This window comes from Erinaceus europaeus, chromosome 2 (assembly GCF_950295315.1).
Source record: "Erinaceus europaeus chromosome 2, mEriEur2.1, whole genome shotgun sequence".
NCBI lineage: Eukaryota > Metazoa > Chordata > Mammalia > Eulipotyphla > Erinaceidae > Erinaceus > Erinaceus europaeus.
In genome coordinates, this window is record NC_080163.1 from 130666306 (window position 1) to 130688861 (window position 22556).

The 22556-nt window shown below is 38.1% G+C and overlaps 1 long non-coding RNA gene across 1 annotated transcript in view; it reads right to left on the reverse strand.

Annotated features, from left to right (window-relative positions):
* Positions 1–13218: 13218 nt before the first annotated feature.
* Positions 13219–22556, reverse strand: part of LOC132536976 (uncharacterized) — a 199946-nt gene continuing 190608 nt past the window's right edge. Inside the window, exons 3-5 of the long non-coding RNA XR_009548493.1 lie at positions 15305–15386; positions 14357–14472; positions 13219–13334 (exon numbers count right to left, since the gene is read on the reverse strand). This is a non-coding gene — a long non-coding RNA (uncharacterized LOC132536976). The remainder of the gene's footprint in view (positions 13335–14356; positions 14473–15304; positions 15387–22556) is intronic.

Consider the following 22556-nt stretch of genomic DNA (forward strand, 5'->3'; position numbering starts at 1 on the left):
GTATAGATGTCTCATGGTTTTAGTGTAATGTATTATTCTTATGGTCATATGTTGGTACTTAATATGCATATGTAAACTACTAGAGAAGAGTAAGACCTTGACTCCTCAAAAAAAAGCTGATCCATGCAGAAGACCCAGGTTCAAGTACCTAACCCCCAAGGCATTGCGGCGGGGGGGAATCTTTGGTCCACTTTTCTCTGCTTCTCTTTTTAATTTTCTTTTTCTAACCACTAGAGTTATTGCTGGGGTTCAGTGCATGCATGACTTCACCTCTCCTAGTGGACATTGGCCCACTGCAGCACCACTCCACGGCTTGTGAAGCCTCACTCCTGCAAATATTCCATTGTGGTGACCAGAGTTCAAACCCAGGTTCTTGTACATTAATGTGTACTCTACTAGGTAAGCCACTTACTGACCCCTCTCTCTCCTAACTGATGAAGTTACCACAGAGCAAGGAAGTCCCAGTCAGAAAAAGAAAAAGAAACATGCAAATAAAGTAAACATACAAACAAAAACATCCCTAAATTCAAATGCTTCTATCAAGGTGAAATGTTTGGGATGATAAAGAGGTATTAATTTGGAGCAAATTTTTGTAACTAACGCCATTCTCAAGTTTCCAGTTTCTTTGGAAAGTTATATACAGAGCTCACCTACAGGTGGCAAGACCCCGTGGTATGTTTTGTTTGCACTTAATGTGAATACAAATAGTGCCATGTAACATATGTCATTTAGACTGATTTCAATTTATTTTCTCTTAATGTGTGTATGAGGACATCCACCTAAATACTTGCTCCTTTGCTTTCTCTCTCAGTTCTTCAACTTTCTCAAGACTTTACTATTCTCACAGTCAAGTCATATAAATGAGAGGCAAAGTTGGGCCTTGAGCTAGCCTCAAAGGTGTGATTTTTTAAAAATCAATTTTATTGAGGTATACTTAGATACCTACTAATTTTAAGTGTCCTGTACAATGAGCTTTGACAAATGCATATACCCCTGTAGCATCGCTGCTTCCCAGATACAGAATACTTTTATCATCCCAATAGTTCCCTCATGCCCACTTCCAGTCAATTCCCCTGGTCCCCAGGAGAAGGCAGACATAAATATACTTTCTGTCACTGTAGGCTAGATTCACCTTTTCTAAAAACTGGGGGCAGCTGAATCGTGTTCTTTGCATGTCTTCAGTTTTCAATGTGCTGTTTCTTAGAATCATCTACACCGTGCTGCCCATCAATAGTTCATATCCATTTTGTTGATAACTAGCAATTCCCTTCCCCTCTTTCACTGTCTGCTGTTAGTGGTGATCTTTACCTTCACCACCTGGAAGAATGAGATGGAGATTTTATCCCCAAACATGCCATTTATATAGCATGCAACCTTGAGAAAATTCCACTAAGTCAGCTTGTTCAATTTGTTAGATGTGGGTGATGATGGACTGTCACTTTGGAAAGCTCAGAAAGGCTTACCATAAAGAAGGGGGAAGTCAAGTGACTTGTAAATGTCCTTGAAAACATGCAGATGCTGAAATGAGAGTGAAGGTGTGACAGTTCTCCTCCTGAACCCATAGAGCATGTTTGAGCCTGATCCAGGAAACCACCAGTACTGTGTATTATGATTAGTCTTTGTGTCCTTACTTATGGGAAGGTAATATTTTCAACATTCACTGCTGTGAATGACTACTTTCTCACAAATAGTGAAGTGTAATTTCATACTAGTAATGAGCAGCAGGCTCAGAAAGAGTCTAGGAAACATGTACTTTATCCTTAAAACAACTGTGCGCTTATATTTGTGGAAGACATGAATTAATAATGAAATAAATAATACATGGCAGAAGTGCCAACAATCTAGAAGCACACACCCTTTTCAAATTGATCCAGTTGCCCTTAAAATATCATTATTACCAAGCTGTTGAGGACTATTTGCTGTATGGGCTCTTACACTAAAGTAGCTATGTGAAAGGGAGAACAAATGTTTACAAATCAGGACAATGACACTTTGTGCTGTGGGGTGGCCTGTCTATGCCAGGACCAGCAGTCTACAAGTTTACATGCAGCAGGGTCAGAACTGGAGGACACGGTTTTTCAATGTTTCTCTTTGTGCAAGATGCACAGAGACAATTGTACCCAGAGAGTGAGGCATTTGTTGGCTAAAGGTGAAACGTTTGAAAAGCTGGGATCTTGATCCCTGATCCCAGTATGCTCCTTGCCATTAAGTGACCTGAGATGGAGGGAGGAGTGCTTTGTGTCTTAATTACCTCTGACAGCAAACCTGTTTTCTTCTGGGAGGAGGCAGAGCCCACACCCTGCAGATATTTCCCCAAAAAAGGTTAGTCTTAAGTTGTTGTTCACTTACACTGCCCATCTCTTCCATATAACAGCTGGTATCTCATGATGAACAGGTTTGGAAGCATTTCTATTGCCAGTTCTCTTGGCTCCAAGAGAGATGGGAACAGTGAAGGTAGGACCTGCCCACATCTATTGTGTGCCATCACTTGCAGGAAGATGGGCTATTCTTGTTTGGCCACGTGAAAGACGTGTTCCTATAAAGCATTAAGAACCTGCTACTGGAGTTGGTGTACTGCACCAAAGTAAAAGACTCTGGAAAGGGTGGGGGGAGGGTTCAGGTCTTGAAACATGATGCCCAGAGAGAACCTAGTAGGGGTTGGATTGCTATGTGGAAATGTTATGCATGTACAAACTATTGTTATTTCACTATTGGCTGTAAACCATTATCCCCCCCCCCATAAAGAAATTTTTTAAAAAGCCTGCTCCTGGGGCCAGGTGGTGGTGCACGTGGTTAAGTGCACACTATTCAATGTGCAAAGACCTGGGTCAAGCCCCTGGTTCCCACCTGCAGGGTGAAAGCTTCTGTCTACCCTCTCAATTTCTGACTCTATCCAATAATAAGTAAATAAGTATATATAATAAATATAACATAAATATTAATCATTAAAAAAAGGACCTGCTCCTTGTAGCCTCAGTGGACTTAGTGGGTAGATTCCTTTTCTGACAGAGATACCAGCCAACCCCTTCTCTTGGGCATAGTTAAATGTGTCCAAGGTTGCTGGTACCCTCCAGAGGCCTGAGACTTAGCCTCCTTAATTCCAAAAGAAGTTCATTTGAATTTATAGAGAGCTAGTTAGAGAGACAGAGTCAGTGTTTCTGAGACTCATGTGCCTTGGGAAGGTTCTATGCACACTGCCCTCTAATGTTCCTCTAAATCTTGTCACTCATCAGGTAAGGTGTCCTTTTACTCCTACCTCTTCTGTAGCTTACTGACTGCTAGAGACTTCCAGAAGGCATTGTCAGCATGATGGCCTCAAGCACCCCCACCCCAGTAAAACCTGGGGTTTGAGTGGAATCTGGAGACTGCTATGCTCCTATCTACCTCTTGAAGATCAATCACCTTTCTCCTAGGAAGGAAACCTGTCCTTGTGGCCTGTACGAATCAGAACATCATCATCACAGGACAAAGGCAAATTGTATGCACATATTGGACTGAGCTATGGAACACCTAGATAGGGGATAAGACATTAATTCTGGGCATTTCTATAAGGGTTTTATAAATTAGCATATTAACCCACAGAGAAAGGAAAGGTGGTTCTCAGCAATGTGAATGAGAATCATTCAATTTACTGAGTCCAAACACAGAAAGTGGAGGGCAAATTTGTTTTCTCTACTTGAGCTAGGACAGTCATGTTCTCCTTCCCTTAGACATCAATGTTCCTGGTTTTCAGGTCCTTAGATAGGCACTGGATGCTTGGATCGACTAATCCTTAGGCTTTCACGTTAACTATATTGACTTTCTAGGGAACTTTCACTTGCTGTTGGCTGATCTCCTAGAACTTCTCAGTCATCTTATCTTATCATATGAGACAATCCCTTACAATAAATGCCTTCAAATCGAATAAAGACATTACATATATTTTGGCTCAATTTCTCTGGAGAACACTATAATACAGAAGTAGTTCTAGAGGTATAGAATTCTCAGTTTTCAGAACTGGTTCTTAATTGGTTTCTGGAGGTGACTTTCTAAACCACCTAGACTGTAAGATGCTAAAGACTAATTCTAGTAATATAAATAACACTGAGGGTTCATGTTTAAAGTAATATGTAAAGCATCTGCATCGGAGTGTCCTAATTGAAGAGTCAAGTGACTGTGTTCATGGTATTTTTAACATGTTTCAGGAAATTAAAGAATATAATGACATTAGGTTGGTTGCTTCTCATGTCAGTCAACAAAGAAGTGAAAGAAAAGGGTTGGTTTTGGGATTTGAATTCCCAGTTCAAACATCATACAAATGATCTAAGAGCTCAAAGGTATGCTCTGACTGAGACTGCTAACTCCTATAGCCTCAGGGTTGAAATTGTTGAAAATCAAAAAGAGAGCCACATTCTGCGTCTAGTTGAATTATAACAGAAGTAAAACTGCTGCCCTAGTAGAGTCTGTTAGGTGCTTACTGTAAGTTGGGGTGACGTATGGAAAATCTGATGAAGTTGAGAATATGGAGCCCCTTAGTATTTATTCAATTATTGACTTATTTAGCCCCTAAGTTTTAAGGAGACCTCTGTACCAGTGAAAACAGTTCTTCCATGGCCAGTGAGAAAGGTCTCTCCACTCACATGAGCAGTGGCCTTTCCTCCTCTATCTGACAAGTGAAAGTAGAGAAAGTTGAAGTGGAATAAAGATGACATTTTGAATAAATGGCCCGTGTGTTAGCCAATCTGGTTGGTTTCTAAGTTTTTAGAAACTTAGCTTTGTTAATTACTGCCAGTGTCCTCATCATCTTATGGAAGATTTTTAAAATGTATTTACACCACAACTGCTGAAGTAACCTCAATTCATGAAAAGATGCTATAAAAAGCATGAGTGGAGCTCTTTTTCCTTACTTTGCTAACAGCTATTTGTTGTTCAACCACAGGTTACAACTCTCCATACTATTTCACTTTGTTGAGTAAAGTAACAGATGGTTTTGTTGGAAAAAAAAAAAAGCTAAAAGTATATTCACAGTGTTTTTTTTCTTAGAGCAGCAGACAATAACTTTCACCTGTTCAGTATTTGTCACATTTATTGTGACAAATTTATTGTGACTCTTTTACAATGGAGTAAGTATCTCTTATGGGTGTTTAAAGTCTTAATTATTTTCTTTTGGTAATAATTATATATAAAAATGCATTTGATAAGTAAGTCTGATTTTTTTTGCACTGACTTTTTCCTTAATAGCTAGTGCCACAATGACTCAAATCATGCATTTAATTTCATGATTTCCATGACATTTATATTATTTTAAGAATGTCTCCTGTCACCATGACCTCTAAAGGAGAGACCACTTTCTGTGAGAATTGAGTGACTGCAATTAATCTTTTAGCATCTCAAAATAATGCTGAATATTCCCTCTCATCTTTACTTCAAACCATTGGTTTAATCTGTGCATATTTATTTATTTATGTGCACATCAAGTAAACCTAGCCATTTTCAGTCCCTGGAACCTTCATGAATTTTGAACATCTTCATCATATGCATCTATCTTAGACCTCAACAGATCTTTTTTTTTTTTTCTGGCCTTTTGAAAACAGTTTACAGACAAATTATTATGGAAACTTTCATGTTAGTTGGCAAATAGGCTTTTCAGATCATGAAAGTGTGATATATCCAAAGCCTTTGTTACAAAAATATCTGAGAAATATCTCTTTTATCTGCTACATATTCTCTTTGATGGCTTGTAAAAATTCTGGAAACATGATTCTAAAAAATAGAACTGGGACAATGTCTCTCTCTCTCTCTGTCTCTCTTTTCCTCCAGGGTTATTTCTGGTACTATGCACTACTCCCAGAGGCCATCTTTCCCCACGATTTTATAGGACAGAAAAGAGAGGGGAGACAGAGAGTGGGAGAGAAAGATAGACACCTGCAGACATGCTTCAGGGCTTGTAAGGCGACCTCCCACAGGTGGGGGGCCAGGGATTGGAAGCAGGATCCTTGTGCACGTCTTTGCACTTTGTACTATGTGCACTTAACCCAATGTTCTACCACTTGACCACCCCCACCCTACCCCCAATCTTATATTTCTCTATGGATTACTATTATGGCCCTATTTTACTTTTTTTTTAAAACATTTTATTTATTTATTTATTTATTTATTTATTCCCTTTTGTTGCCCTTGTTTTTTTTTATTGTTGTTGTTGTTGTTGGATAGGACAGAGAGAAATGGAGAGGGGAGGGGAAGACAGAGAGCAGGAGAGAAAGACAGACACGTGCAGACCTGCTTCACCGCCTATGAAGCGACTCCCCTGCAGGTGGGGAGCCGGGGTTCGAACCGGGATCCTTATGCCGGTCCTTGTGCTTTGCGCCACCTGCGCTTAACCCACTGCGCTACAGCCCGACTCCCCCTATTTTACTTTTATATGATTGATAATTTTGACCAAAAAAGTCAATGTTAATATGCAAATCAAGGGTATTTCAAGATGAAAATAGCCTCTTTAAAGTCACCTGACAAAAATTATAAAAGGGAGAGGAGACACAGAACTGGAAAGAGAAACCTGGCCTATGTCATTGTGGCTAAAATTTTTTACACGGGGGTTGGGCGGTAGCACAGCAGGTTAAGTGCATGTGACACAAAGTGCAAGGACCAGTATAAGGATCCTAGTTCAAGCCCCCACCTGCAGGAAAGTCACTTCACAATTGGTGAAGCAGGTCTTCAGGTGTCTATCTTTCTCTCCTCCTTTCTGTCTTCCCCTCCTCTCTCCATTTCTCTCTGTCCTATATAACAATGATGACATCAACAACAATGACTATAACAATAAAACAACAAGGGCAACACAAAGGAAATTATATATATATATATATATATATATATATATATATATATATATATATATATATACACACATATATATATATATAATGTTTTACACTTATGCATTTTATCAGAATATATGATTACTTCAGACTACTGCCAGGGCCTTAAAAGCTGTGCAACTGAGCCATGCAGAATCAGATATATTTGAATCTTGACCCCAGAATTTGCTCCTCATTCATAGGTAATAGAAATCCTTGTGTCTGTCCTGTTAGGGTATAAAAAATAACCTCCAATTGCCTGTTTCATCCAGGTCAAGGGGTTCAATTGTATTGTGATAGATGGAGACAAACTCTTTGGTGGATGACAGAATGTAGTGTGTTTAGAAGTCAAACTATAGAGATATACATCTGAACATTTTATGATATTATATACCAATATATCTGTCTTCAGACATTGAAAGTGTCCAACCAAAAATATTAATCAGCAATCCCAATTTCATTGACTCCTTCCTCTAGGAGGGTGATAGAAATCTGTGACATGGGGAAGTAGGAGTCACTCATCTCTCTAGGCTCTCAGCCCCCTCAGCCTCTCTCCCCACCCACATTGTTAAGTTGGTTGTTGCTTCTAATGCCCCAGACCAGATAGGAGAAAAAGAGATGGTTCCCACTTAAGTGAGAATGTTCCTACTCAACTAATACTGCTGTAAACTACCTTCAGTCTCTCTCTAGACCTAGAAGACGTTTAAAGTAGATACTGTCTTTCATTCCCTTCTTCACTCCACCACCTATTAATCTGTAGATTGAACTGTTAAGCTGTATCCTAGTGATATTTTCTGGGACATACATTGCCACTTCTCTTTTGACCCCCTAGAGTTTTGAAGGATTTCAAGGTAAGCAGACTTTCTGTCAGAGCCCATCTTTCCCTCCCAGGTGGTTCAGTTGTCAAAATAGATCTGGTCTGGCCCTTATACCTTGAGGGGGACCATATGTGTCTGATGAAAAGCAGTCACTTGTCCTATGTCACCACTCAGCAGGACTATAATACAGTTTTTATATAGTCATCTTCTTTTTCTTTAATTTGCTTTCATAATAAATATTTTTCTTTATTTTCTCCATAGACCTCTAAAATTTTATGACAGAAGCCAGATCCCACCTCCCCATCCCCACCCCCTCACTTGACTCAATATATACATTATGAAATGTTTTATAAAAATCTATGTCAATGAATAAAAAGGTATAACACCATTTCTTTGGGTAAGACTTAAAATAACAGACTAAGAAAAACATACTTAGTGATATTTATTTGAATTGAGAAGGATTCATAGCAGATCAAAACCAGACTTGAGTCAATGATTAAATTTGAAAACATGGTTATGATATTGAAGGTCTTCAATCAGTCAATCAAATTAATAAAAGTATGTTTTCTTAGACTCATTTTTATAAGCCTTGTTGGAAGTAAAAAATAGATCCATAGTTTTCAGTCTAAAACAGTGTAATTCCAGGAGTTAAATCAGATAAAAAATTCTGTTTGAGTTCAAATAAGATTCTCTTTTTAGCATCTCTCTCACTCTTATTTTTACACACACACACCAACAAAGACTCTTCTTTCTCTGGGGCTCTGCTGCACCTATGAAGACTGCTAATTATTTAGGTAAGATTCAGAGCAAGAGTAAAACTAAATGATCTGCGATCTCTATTTACCCTTGACAATCAGCTTTCTCTTTGGCACATTCATGCTTAGTGGAAAAGGCAGGCTTAATTAGTTAAAGCCATGAACAACACTGAACAAAATAGTCATTTGCAGTCTTTTGTGAATATTTAAAAGATTAAGTTAAAAATGCTAGTTTTCTCTGGAATAACCTAAGAAAGACATTCTAATTTATTTAGCACTTTCTTATTTCCTCCTCAGTCTAAGCTAATTTATTTTAAAGTGCTCTCACCAGTGATCTCATTTATGTATAAGATAAATACAGTTAATTCAAAAGTTTAAGTTCTGCTTGATATGAGCTATGTATATAGTCCTCTAATCTAGGCACATAAAAAGATAGTATCTCCTAGATAAAACTCTTCCAAAAGTATTTCACTTTCTTCCCCTCTAATTCCTCTCAAATGCCACACAATTTCCTTTATTAATTTTAATTTAAAATTAGAATTTTCCTGTTTTACATCAAGAACTTTTGGGAACCACCTTCTGCATCTCAAAAACAATTTATTTATTTATTTATTTATTTATTTATTTAAGAAAGGATAAATTAACAAAACCATAGGGTAGGAGGGGTACAACTCCACACAATTCCCACCACCCAATCTCCATATCCCACCCACTCCCCTGATAGCTTCCCCACTCTCTATCCTTCTGGGAGCATGGACCCAGGGTCATTGTGGATTGCAGAAGGTGGAAGGTCTGCCTTCTGTAATTGCTTCCCTGCTGAACATGGGCGTTGACTGGTTGGTCCATATTCCCAGTCTGCCTCTCTCTTTCCCTAGTAGGGTGGGTCTCTGGGGAAGCGGAGCTCCAGGACATATTGGTGGGGTCTTCAGTCCAGGGAAGCCTGGCCAGCATTCTTCTTCTTCTAGCGTTTACCATTCTTCCGTAGCCAGTCAACAGCGCCAGGTTGAGCCTGATGTAAAGTTTTGAGACCTCCTTTGAATCTGGAGAGGTGGCAGTCATTGACTATATGGGTCATCGTCTGTCTGTAGCCGCAGGGGGCAGTTTGGGTCGTCTCTGACTCCCCAGCGATGGAACATAGCGGCGCACCCGCCATGGCCTGTTCGATAGCAATTGAGGAGGGCCCAATCATAATGTGCTAGGTCAAAGCCGGGTTGACGCTTGCAGGGGTCTGTGATGAGGTGTTTGTTCTTTACCTCAGCTGACTGCCTAATCTGTTTCCAAGAGTCTGGAACAGAGAAGTTCAGTGTAGGCGTAGGGGGCCAGATTGGATGACGAGACGTCAAGCGTTGGACAGGGTGGGCGAAGATATCCGCGTATATTGGCAGGTCCGGTCGAGCTTAGACGTGGGAAATGAACTTAGATGATGCCGCATCCCAATGAATATCTGGCGGGGCGATGTTGCTAAGAACTGGCAGCCATGGAACCGGGGTGGAACGGATGGTTCCAGAAATTATCCTCATGGAGGAATATAATTTGGAATCGACCAAGTGGACATGGGGGCTACGGAACCATACTGGGGCACAGTTTTCTGCAGTGGAATAGCATAATGCCAGAGATGATGATCGTAGTGTGGAAGCGCTCGCGCCCCATGAGGAGCTGGCCAGTCTTGCAATGATGTTATTCCTTGCATCCACCTTTGCTTCAGTTTTTATGAGATGTTCGTGAAATGACAGGGAGTAACGCCAAGATAGACTGGCTGGGCTTCATGCCGGATTCTCGTATCGTCAAGCTGCACATTAAGCTCACGCGAGGCCGAGGCATGGTGTAGATGGAAAACAGATGATACCATTTTTGTAGTGCTAGGGATTAGTCGCTGTTTTTTACAGTAATCAGATATCAGAGACATGTCTTTCGTGAGTGAATTATTTACACACTGAATGAATAAAGTTAAATGATCCAAAATATTCCTTCTCGGGCAGTGGAAGTGCTTTAATGAAATCTTACTACAAATTTTAAGATACATTGACTTTCTTGCCATTTAATATTAGGCAACCTGAGGTCAAGAATCTGCTTTTATTGGGTAAAGTAAAACAGTAAAATAAAATGGTTCTTAATGAAGAACTGCTCTCTTGCCATTCTTTCCTTAGACTTATCATTTCGCTTGCTATCTTATCTTACATATCCTGTGTCATATCTTCATGCACACATTTCTCATTGTGCTCATAAATATGGAGCAAAAATATTTAGGAAAGCTATTATCAGCAAAATGATGGAGTAGGTACTTCCACATTCCCATCTCCCCCACAAAATATGCGATGGGAAACAAGCAGCAACTGTCAGAACAAATTTCCCAAGTGCTCTGAAGAACAGTCAAAAGAGCAAACAAATGAATGCTGAATCAGGCAAAAACAACTTAAAGACAGTAGGAAGGCTCTGTATCATTTTCACTTCTCCTTGTCCTGATTCCTCTTAGACTGGAGTCAGTGGGGAAGATGACAGCCATCACTTCCACTGTAGAATGATGTCTATAGTAATGCAAAGAATAGAGAAAGTCCTTTTGTTATATTAATTTTTGTAAATGTCTGCTCTCATATTCTTCCAAAAATGACAGACAGCACTCACCTCTGTACTGCTAAACTGAGGTTAGAAATGTAGGGGAAATAGCTTGGAAAATACTGTATGTGCAACAAACAACCCCTACATATCAAGGGAAAAAAGGCTTTAGAGAGACACAGAACAAAGCTATCTGCTGTTCAGGAGGATAAGTTCAAGGGGTATTCTGGGACAGATTAAGTTCTGTTTTAACTAGACTGAAGGAAGGATGCCCAAGTATCTGATAAAATTTCATTTCTGGGTGTGTTTGTGAAGGTTTTCCTGAAAGAAGTTAGAATGTCGTTCAGTAGACTGAGTAAAGGAGAGCCATCCTCATCAACAATCATCTTATCCTTCCAGATACCAACTGAACAGAAAAGTAAAGGAAAGATGATTTTTTTCTTTCTTTGAGCTAACATAATCATCTGTTTTGTCATTCAACCATAGGAACTCTTGGTTCCTGAACTTTCATACTCTTGAACTTATGTCAGCAGACTTCTGGCTTTCACACCTTCAGGTCATAATTGGAACCACACCACAGCCGCCTCTGGTTCTCCAGTCTTTAGATTTAGATTAAGTTCTAGCAAAGGATTCTGTGGTTCTCCAACATGTAGATGGGATGTTGTAGGATTTCTTAGTCTCCTTAACTATGTGAGCTAATGTTCATAATAAACAGCCTTTATCTATTCTATCTGTCTATATATCTATCTATCTGATTAGCTTTTTTATTTTTTCAAGGAATCTTAACTAATACCATTTCTTTGGGGAATTGAGGAAATTTAAAAGCTCCCCCATATATTAAAAATGTAGAAACCCCCTGCCATATACATACATACCAAGAAAAACTATGTACACAGAAAAGACCACAGAAGATACCAAGTTTTCACCTCACATTGCTCTCTAAAAAGCATCCTGATACACATTCAATCTACAAATAAGAGTTTTTAAATTTTTGGTTGCTATTATTTATGCATTTTAGCTCTTGGAATCCAATATAATTCCTATCAAAGCACCCAAAGGGATGGAGAGTTCAGTGATGACACATAAAAAAGAATAATAGTATAAATAGTTGGGAAAACTTGCTAAATGAATGTACTTATACCACTATAGCTGTTGACAGTAATGAAACTAATAAAAGCAGTAGATCTGGATAAAAGGGAAGAGATGATTCCCAGAATTATATATGAATATTCAAAAATATTGTTCTCAATAAAAATAGAAATATATGAAGAGAAATAGGAAAATATGATGCCCTGAAAGGAGAAAAATAAGTGACAGGAACCATGCCAATACAAGTCCAGATAATTAAATAATTAGACAAGGACTTTAAATGACTATTTTGAATAGACTTACTTCAAGAAAATCAAGCAAAAATATGAATGGAAATCAGGAAAATTAAGTATGAATACAATGAGAATATCAATAAAGAGTTGAAAATTTAAAAAAAAGAAAAGTTCTGGAGCTGAAAAGCATAACTAAAATGAAGTATTAACTTTGGAAATTCCACAGTAGATTCAGATAAGTATTAAAGGGAGTCAAACTTCAATATTAAAAGTATTGAAATTGTCTAGTATGAAGAGAAAACAAATAAACAGAGCCTAAGTATCATGTGAAACACTGACAAGTGGACAGAGAGATTACAGGAGTTCTAGGTGGGAGCACAGAAAAATAGGCAGAACAAACGCTAGAAGAAATAATGGTCATAAGCACTTTAAGTTTAATTAAAAAAACATGAAACTATATGTCATATATCAGAAGGGGTAGTAACAACAAATGTTGGAGAAGTTACGGGATGAGAAGGGCTTGGTATAAAGGAACCCTCTTGCACTGCTGGTGGAAATGTAAATTGGTCCAAACCTGTGGAGAGCAGTCTGGAAAAACTCTCAGAAGGCTAGAAGTGGAACCACTCTATGACTCAACAATTCCTCTCCTGGAAATATATCCTAAGCTATCAACACACTCATGCAAAAAAAGATGTATGTATACCTATATTCACAGCAGCATGATTTGTAATAGCCGAAACTTGGAAGCAACCTATGTGTCTCACAACAGATAAGTGGCTGAGATATTTGTGGTATATATGCACACTGGAATGATATTTAGCTATTAAGAGTTGTGAATTCATCTTTTTTTACCTCATCTTGGCCATCCATACAAGCTTTGAAGGAATCATGTTAAAATAAGCCAAAAAGAGAAGGATAAATATGGGATGATCTCACTCATGGTCAGAAGCTGACAAGTAACTTTGGTGTATTGTACCAAAGTCAAAGACTCTGGAGGGCAGGTGAGGGGGCAGCAAGGCTTTCAGGTTCTGGTGCATGACGGTGGAGGAGGACCTACATAGGGGTGAGAATGTTTTTCAGAAAACTGAGAAAGTTTACACAGTATCAACAGCTGTATCTACAGTAAACCATTAACCCCTCAAAATGCACACACCTATCAATATATTATTGAATACACAATGAATTAAAATATGATTTAAAAAAACAATCAAAGAGACATAGCAAACTGAGCCAATTTTCTTATACTACTAAAAGTGTCAATTCAAATCTATTTTTAATAAATTAAAAATATGATACGCATGGTATACAGAAGACTATATATAAAAGAAAACAAGTAGAAAATCAAACTTGTTAACACCAAAGCATATGATTTTTCTGAGTTGCAACCATATTTGACTATTATTCTCTCATATTATTTAATGGAACCTGCATCTGCACAATATTAAAAGAAACTAAAGATTTCTTGAAGAAGACTCTATATAACACCACCATCATCTCTCATACACAAGCCCCCTCCTTGGTCTCTTTCCTTCTGTTCTTGATGCCATCCCATCCTGTTCTCCAAAGAGCATTTGAGGTACACTTTAAACACAGATACTATAAGCTCAATACTGTTTTTTTTTTTTCAAACCATGCAGAGGCTCCCCACCACACTCTAAAGATAAGCCCAAATTCTCATTGGTAGATCTCCAAGACTCTTCATAAAAAAGGAATCCGCAGAGTCTTGCAACTTATCAAAAACAGCAGACCCTTCTCAGTTTCCTCTGGCCAACTACCACTTGTTTGCATCAGGCCCCATTCTCTGAGAGGTCCCTTGGGTCAGAGATGTTTATGAAGCTAGTCTCCTGAGGACAGGTGAGAACAACCCAAACCCCTCCCCTGTAAAAACCATCCCAGGTACCTCCCTGGCATCAGAAGGAACTACTGCCCAAGTCCTTGCATGGGTTATAACTAACAATTACCCAACAATATATAGCAATAAGTTCTAGCAGCAAGACTGTTTTACTGTTTGCTCAAGAAAATAACCCACTTTCAGCTGCATGAGCATAAAAAAAATAATTTCAATTCAAGCCTACCTAGGTTAGGTATCTCAAACTACTGATTTCAGCACTGGCATTTTTCAACAGCTCTTGGGTCAAGGTTAGTGAAGCATGAAGTCAGAATATCAGTGAGTCTCTGAGGATTGCTCACCCTGTACAGGAGAAATTTGATGTGGGATTTCTATGAATCCATAGTCCATACATTTTTAGATCCTAATATCATTCATTTTCCTTGACCCTACAGTCACTTTGCTATGAACTCATTCTTTTAGATTAATTAGGGGCATGAAGAGGAAATGTATGTATTGGAAAGCACACAGCAGTGTTATTTATAGAAACTGTCAAGTACAAGTCTCATGTAATAAACTCAGGTGCACAAGAAATTCAACCTCATTTTTTTCTGAAATTGAACTTTTTTTTTAAGCTTCTATTCTGCCAGGCATTGCAAAGCTAATTTCATTTAATCCCAAAAAGGTGTTGGCAAGAGAAGTAATCTAGCAGGGGTCATTATCATCTACTCTACTCACATCTTCTGAGATACCTTCATTCCATTCTAGTTGACAGTCACTGAGCCAGAGCATTGCCATTTCCCTCTAACTCCCAGTAGGGTAATTTCAGTGTCATTAGTTCTCTGTCTTTGACCTGTAGGGCATATTGGATATTATTCTGGCTGCATATCATTCTGGGCTGCTATAAAGCACTGACAGCATATGCACAATTCAACCACTATATTGTTTCCGGTCCTAGAAGATCTGTGTCTTTTTTAAAGCCAAGTTTTGGGGTCTCAAAGCCAGTTTTTTTTTGTCCTAGTTTTGAAACAGTAAATATAAAAATCTCTAGTGCCTAAATAGATGAAGAAGAACCACTGGCAGCTGGGTGCTGGACCTAGCTTTTACTGCCCAATTCTGGGCATATCTTTCCTCATCCACTATTAGTGAACTTCAGTTGGTAATTTGAAATTGACCAGGGTGGGATGATTTATACCTGGGACACTGGAAAATGATACAAGGGAGGTCTCTGGTTTCTTTGTTCCCTTTTGAGAGTCAGTTTCCCAGTGATCCACTGGCTAGAAGAAATAAAAAGAAAAACAAAAGGAAAATACAGTTATTAAAAGATCCAAGCATTACATAACTCTTGAAGCAAAACAGTAAAGTAAAATGGAAATGTCCAAGGACTCTGAAAGCATTAAGTAAACTATATTTTACCATATATGACAAATTATACATTAATTTATTATCTTTAATAACATGAAAAATGTCTGTGACAAACAAAAAAAGCATAGTTACTTGTACAAAAAATTTATATAGGCATAGGACAAATCCTGATGAATGCATAGAACACTAAACATTTAACCTGTATGATGAAGATGTGCATATCAATTTTCCTTTTTCTCTATTGCTTTATGTATAGTCAAAAGTTTCTACAGTGGCAAAGCATAACCCTCACAGTAAAATTACATGCACAATGTATATTTCAAAGAACAATACAAGTATTAGAGAGATTTCAAGTAATAGGAAAGTTGAAGTTATTTCCTTAGTTTTGGCATTTAGGAGGTAATTGAAGAATTCGGCCAGACCATTTTCAGTGAAGTTGCTGGGGATAGAAGTCAATTTGCTGTAAATCAAATTTTAAAATGAGAAGTTAAATATGTTAGTGAATCCAAACACTGTTTCCAAACAGCTTGACTTTAAAAGGAGAAAGATAAAGTAGTGCCTAATGAGAACTGTAAGAAAAGCCTTTATCTATCTATTTAATAGAAGATTTCAGAGGATACTTAGGGGCTGGAAGAGAGCCTGAAGAAAAGCAAACATTTGAATAGCAGCTAAATGCTTCAACTTTTTTCTGTGAAGAAGGATGGGAAGTAATCAGCAGAGATATGTGGCTAATGGTAGTGTGGGGTCTGAGAGGGAATTAATAAAAGATCTGAAGTTGTTACTGTGTCAGAAGCACAAGAAACTGACCAGTGCACTCAACAACATTGTTGAGTGCTATTGGAGTCCAGCAGTCACTACACTCCTGGAAAGTGTGATGACACCAATCTATTCCATGTGTGATTTAATCTAACAGCCTATAGGAGTCTGAGTGTGGAGCTGAGAAGGTGGAAACTGGACTAAACTTGACTTGAGAACATAGTAGTTTGGATAGGAAAAAATGATACAAAGAAGACAACTTCTGCCATTTCCATGACATAGGAGCCACGGGAATTGAGTAGAAACTATTTATTTATTTTTTTTTTTAAGGTTAATCATTTTTTTTAAATATTTTTATTTAAGAAAGGATTAGTGAACAAAAGCATAAGGTAGGAGGGGTACAACTCCATACAATTCCCACCACCCAATCTCCATAACCCACCCCCTCCCATGATAGCTTTCCCATTCTCTAGCCCTCTGGGAGCATGGACCCAGGGTCATTGAGGGTTGCAGAAGGTAGAAGGTCTGGCTTCTGTAATTGCTTCCCCGCTGAACATGGGTGTTGACTGGTCGGTCCATACTCCCAGTCTGCCTCTCTCTTTCCCTAGTAAGGTGTGTCTCTGGGGAAGCTGAGCTCCAGGACACATTGGTGGGGTCTTCAGTCCAGGGAAGCCTGGCCAGCATCCTGGTGGCATCTGGAACCTGGTGATTGAAAAGAGAGTTAACATACGAAGCCAAACAATTTGTTGAGCAATCATGGATCCCAAGCTTGGAATAGTGGAGAGGAAGTGTTAGGGAGGTACTCACTGCAAACTCTAGTGTACTACTGCTTTCAGGTATATATTTTGCAGTAGTTTATGGATACGTGTGCACATATGCTCTCTCTCACAGAAACTGGTATATATCTAGGTTATGGGACTTTGTTAGAAAGTGAACCACCTGAGATGAAATTAGAGTGTACTATAAAAGGAAATGTCTCACCCAAGTAATGAAGCTGAAGGGTTGTCATTCCACACGTGAAGTCTCTGGACACAGTCTGAGGTGAAGCATGTTGAGGTGGCAATCGTTGCGTTGATTAGGTTGTGATGCATATGGGAAAGTGGGCCCTATCCAAGGGTTCCAGGACTGGGGGAAGTAGGGGCTCTATAGTGGAGTTTATGTACACTCCTAGCAAAATGTAGACATATAAATCAGTAGTTAATTAATATGAGAGGGGGAAAATCAATTGTATGTCTCAAAGTTTCTCAAAACACAAACTGAATCCTTTTAATATATAGGCTGTGTATTTGATATGCAGACTCTCTCAAAGTTAACCCAATTAACAAATAATGTGATAACATTAACTATCTAACTATCGATTATCTTTTTGAACCCTAAGACAGCAGGAACCTCACATCTCCACTATAGAGCCCCTACTTCCCCCAGTCAAGGCTCCATATCTTACAAGTTCTCCAGAGGTTAAGAATCTTCTGTTTGGATGTCTGCTTAATAAATAATTATCAGGCTTTATCAAAACCATGTATAAAAATATGTGTGAAGACTATTCATATTTGTTCCTCTGATTAGAGGAAATAAGGTAAAGGGAGAATGCTGGTTAAATGACAGATTGAAATACCAAAGTCTCATACATGAACAATCCTATCACTCCCAAGTCAATTTTTTAAAAAATTCTGTTTCTTTCAGACAGGAGGAAAAAAGAGAGAATGTAGCGGCACCCCAACACTGCTCCATTATTTGTGGCGTTTTTACCTGGTACTGTCCATGGTGCTTCCGTGGAGCAAGACTTGTATTCAGGTCCTCATACATGGTAATCCAAGCACTTTACCAAGCAAGATATATCTGGGTCTAAGAGTACTATGTGTTTTTTTTTTTTTAATTATACAAGTCATTACATTCTCACTAGTATGATAAAACAGCTCATCTCAATCATTCTAATTTTTTTAGGACTCAGACTTGAGTATCAGCAGGAAAATGGCTTTTACTAATGGGAGTCACAGTATCTCCGAGGCTGCCTGGTTCTTCCTAATCATAGTCAGTTGGATGAAGATGCAATTTGAGCATATATACAACTGACTGTGATGAGGAGACAAGGTGAGAAGTTATTTAAAAATGTAAACTGTTTAACTATTCTTTGATTAGATTTATTATTTCAATTTATGTGGGAGTCTATAACAACATATGTAAAAAGTAATTATAGATCCATTACTTTGCTCCTAATTATGGGTGTCTCCATGCCAATTAGGTGGCATAACTAAGAATAGACACTTCTAGTTTCAAAGAAATTAGTCATTTCCTATGAACAAATCTAATAAACATGTCATAAGTAAGTAGTTAGAAAAGAAAAACATTATACATACCTGAAAATATTCAAATCAATATTCATACCAATTTTCCACAATTAACTAGGATGGATTCAGAAAATGACCTTAAGACCAAGTTTTTAATAAGCAAGTTTAATAAGGCTATCATTATTTATTGAGTGTATACACTGTGCCTAGCATTGTTTGACATGCTGGAAATGTATTCTCTCATATAATCTCGTCTATATGCATACTATTATTCTCAGTATTTTAAGGGAATGGGAACCAAATTAATATATATATATATATATATATATATATATATATATATATATGATCTCATGCTAGAGATTATATACCTACTACAGCCTAATGACTATTATCTGTTGCAAGACAGTTTGTTATTATTTGCTATATTTACAATAAGGTAAATATATTAAACTTTATAGTTTCCAAGAATGATCAGCTTTTCTATTCATTCATCCAGTGGGATCAATTATTTTTGCTTCCCAACATTGTGTGATTACACCAGGCTTCTTTAATATCTAGAAGCGTACTGTTTTAAAAACTCAATTGATTCAGGCAATAAAATTGAATACCTATGTCAATCTCATAAATTGACTAGTAAAGTTAACCTGATATATTTCTTTATACAGAAAAGATCAATACTCAGATTTGTAAATGCTAATTATTAAGAACATGACTATTCACATATCCTAATATTGACCATATAAAGGGTATGCTATTGTTTGATTCTCATTTTCCCATTTGAATCCACATCAATTTTGAAGTTTCACTGAATGATAAGGTACATCAATATAATGAAATACATACATAATTTTCTAAGCACCATTGAACATTGCCACTGGATTTTTAAAATTATAATTGTAGGGGGGGAATAGAACTTTGTGGTTGGCTTTCTTTTTATTAAAAGTGTTTGCATATCTAAACTATTCTCCTGAGGAGGGGTTGGCAAATATATAACCATTCAGATTTTCAAGAACTTCTACAAGTACAAATTAGCCATGGTATCACAGTCTAAAGGGGGTATTAATCAGTGTTCTCTACAGGAGAAGTATATATTTTATGCTCACTGCAGAAGACTAACTGATTAGACCTTAAAAGTTAGAACTGGCCCACTATTAAGAAACACTGAGTGACTTTTTCTGTCCAAATTTTATGAAGTAAACCAACATCTTGCTTGACCTAATTCAGCATGTTTTCTCTTTGACAAGAACCCAGTGAAAGATTCTTAGCAGGATGCCCTAATATCACTAGCACATACATTTACCCCAAGAGGGGAAGTAATGTTTTAAAAGAATACTTGTGGGATAGGGAGATAAATCATCCAAGAAAACTCAGACATTGTGATGTATGAGGTTCTAGGTTCAAATCTTGGTATCACATGGGAGAACTATGAATAATAACAGGGAAATATCCACAAAACTATGTGGAAATATCCACAAAACTATGAATAATAACAGGGAAATATCCACAAAACTATGTGGAAATATCCACAAAACTATGAATAATAACAGGGAAATATCCACAAAACTATGTGGAAATATCCACAAAACTATGAATAATAACAGGGAAATATCCACAAAACTATGTGGAAATATCCACAAAACTATGAATAATAACAGGGAAATATCCACAAAACTATGTGGAAATATCCACAAAACTATGAATAATAACAGGGAAATATCCACAAAACTATGTGGAAATATCCACAAAACTATGAATAATAACAGGGAAATATCCACAAAACTATGTGGAAATATCCACAAAACTATGAATAATAACAGGGAAATATCCACAAAACTATGTGGAAATATCCACAAAACTATGAATAATAACAGGGAAATATCCACAAAACTATGTGGAAATATCCACAAAACTATGAATAATAACAGGGAAATATCCACAAAACTATGTGGAAATATCCACAAAACTATGAATAATAACAGGGAAATATCCACAAAACTATGTGGAAATATCCACAAAACTATGAATAATAACAGGGAAATATCCACAAAACTATGTGGAAATATCCACAAAACTATGAATAATAACAGGGAAATATCCACAAAACTATGTGGAAATATCCACAAAACTATGAATAATAACAGGGAAATATCCACAAATAGTGGATCAGTGTTGTGGTGTTCTCTCTCTCTCTCTGTCTCTGTCTCTCTCTCTCTCCTCTTTCTCTCAAAAAAATAGGTGAATATATGGACTTTTCTAAAAGTTTATACCAGGGAGAAAAGAAGCAACCAGTGTCATTACTTTATAAGACACAGCTATATAAATACTGTGAAAGGAACTAAATTATGGTGATATCATGTTTAATTAGCAAAAACTAAGGCAATGGGATCTTCAAAGTCAACCCAATTGCCAAATAATTTGATTATAGCAATAACTATCTATTGCCTTCTTAAACCCTAAGACAGCAGGAAGCTCCAGCTTCCTCTATAAAGTCCTTATCTCCCTGTCTTGGAACATCTAGGGCAGGGCTCACTTTCTTGCATGCTTCTCTCAATTCATACCAAATGATACTGAATATGTTGATCCAACCTAATCAGTGCAATGCATATCACCTCAGCATGCTTCACTTCAGACTGTATCCAGAGACATCAGGTATGGAGTGTCAACCCTTCAGCCTCATTACTCAGGTGAGACTTTTCCTTTCTCATATGCCATTTCGGATGGTTCCCTTCCTAACAAAGCCCCAAAACGTAGATATAGACAAGGACCCATGAGATAGGGCATATGCACACATGTATTCATAAATTAGGGAAAATATATATGAAAGCAAAAGTGCCCAATAGTCTGGAGTGAGTCAGTATATGTAGCAAATAAGTAGAAAGACCTAAAAAGACACCATAAAGTTCCTAATGAAATAGTTTCTACTTTGACCTGAATACCCTTCTCACCTACTTCCTATTACACTTCCCTCAGTCACTCTGCTAACCTTATCAAAGCAAGGACTACAAAAGCTGAATAAGGGTAAGCGACTGGCACACTTTAATGATGACTCTTTTGTCACTATCAGGCTACCCCATCAGCTGGGGCCCTAGTCAGGGAGTGCTGAGATTCCCACAAAGACATGATGGGCCTAGTCCTCTAAGAAATCCCTCTAACCACTGTCACTGGGCATCTCCATCAGGAAAAACGTAATAGACCCCTTTGTGGGCCCCGATAGGACCTTGCCCTCAATGTGGATCAACAGCGGTAAAGAAGGTTCCATCCTCCAAAGGGAGGCTGGATAACACACTCTGTCCACCACCTGAGGAAGATGGGTCCTGAAATTGGGGAAGCTTGGAAATTTCCTACTCATGACCACAGAATGTGAGCTCAGATCTACATGGATGCATAGGCTACATAGGCTCCTAAGCTGAATATGGGCTCCAGATCAAATCGATGGTTTCTACAGTCAACAATATTTATACACCTTTCCCATATTTGGGAGCTACTCTCTTCCTTGATCCAGCTTTCTAGCCCTTTTGCCAGCCATGCCATCATCTCCCCAGACAATAACTTGGATCCACCTGCATATCAGAAGGCAAAGTCATGAAAAAACTAGTATAGTCATGGGCCCTTTGGAATATAACTAGAATAGGCCTACTAGCTATCTTCAAAACAGAGAACCCAAATCTTCAACTGCAATATTCCAGCCGTTAGGTTCATGGTTAGTCAATAATATGTTTGGCTTTATATGTTAACTCTTCTTTCAGCCACCATGTTTCAGATGTTACCATGATGCCAACCAGAATTCCCTGGGCAGACGATACCACCAATGTTCCTGGAGGCCCAATTCCCCAGAGCCCTACCTCACTAGGGAAAGAGAGAGAGGCAGGCTGGGAGTATGGATCGACCTGTCAATGCCCATATTCAGCATGGAAGCAATTACAGAAGTCAGACCTTCCACCTTCTGTACCCCATAGTGACCCTGGGTCCATACTCCCAGAGGGTTAAAGAATAGGATAGCTATGAGGGGAGGGGATGGGATATGGAGCTCTGGAG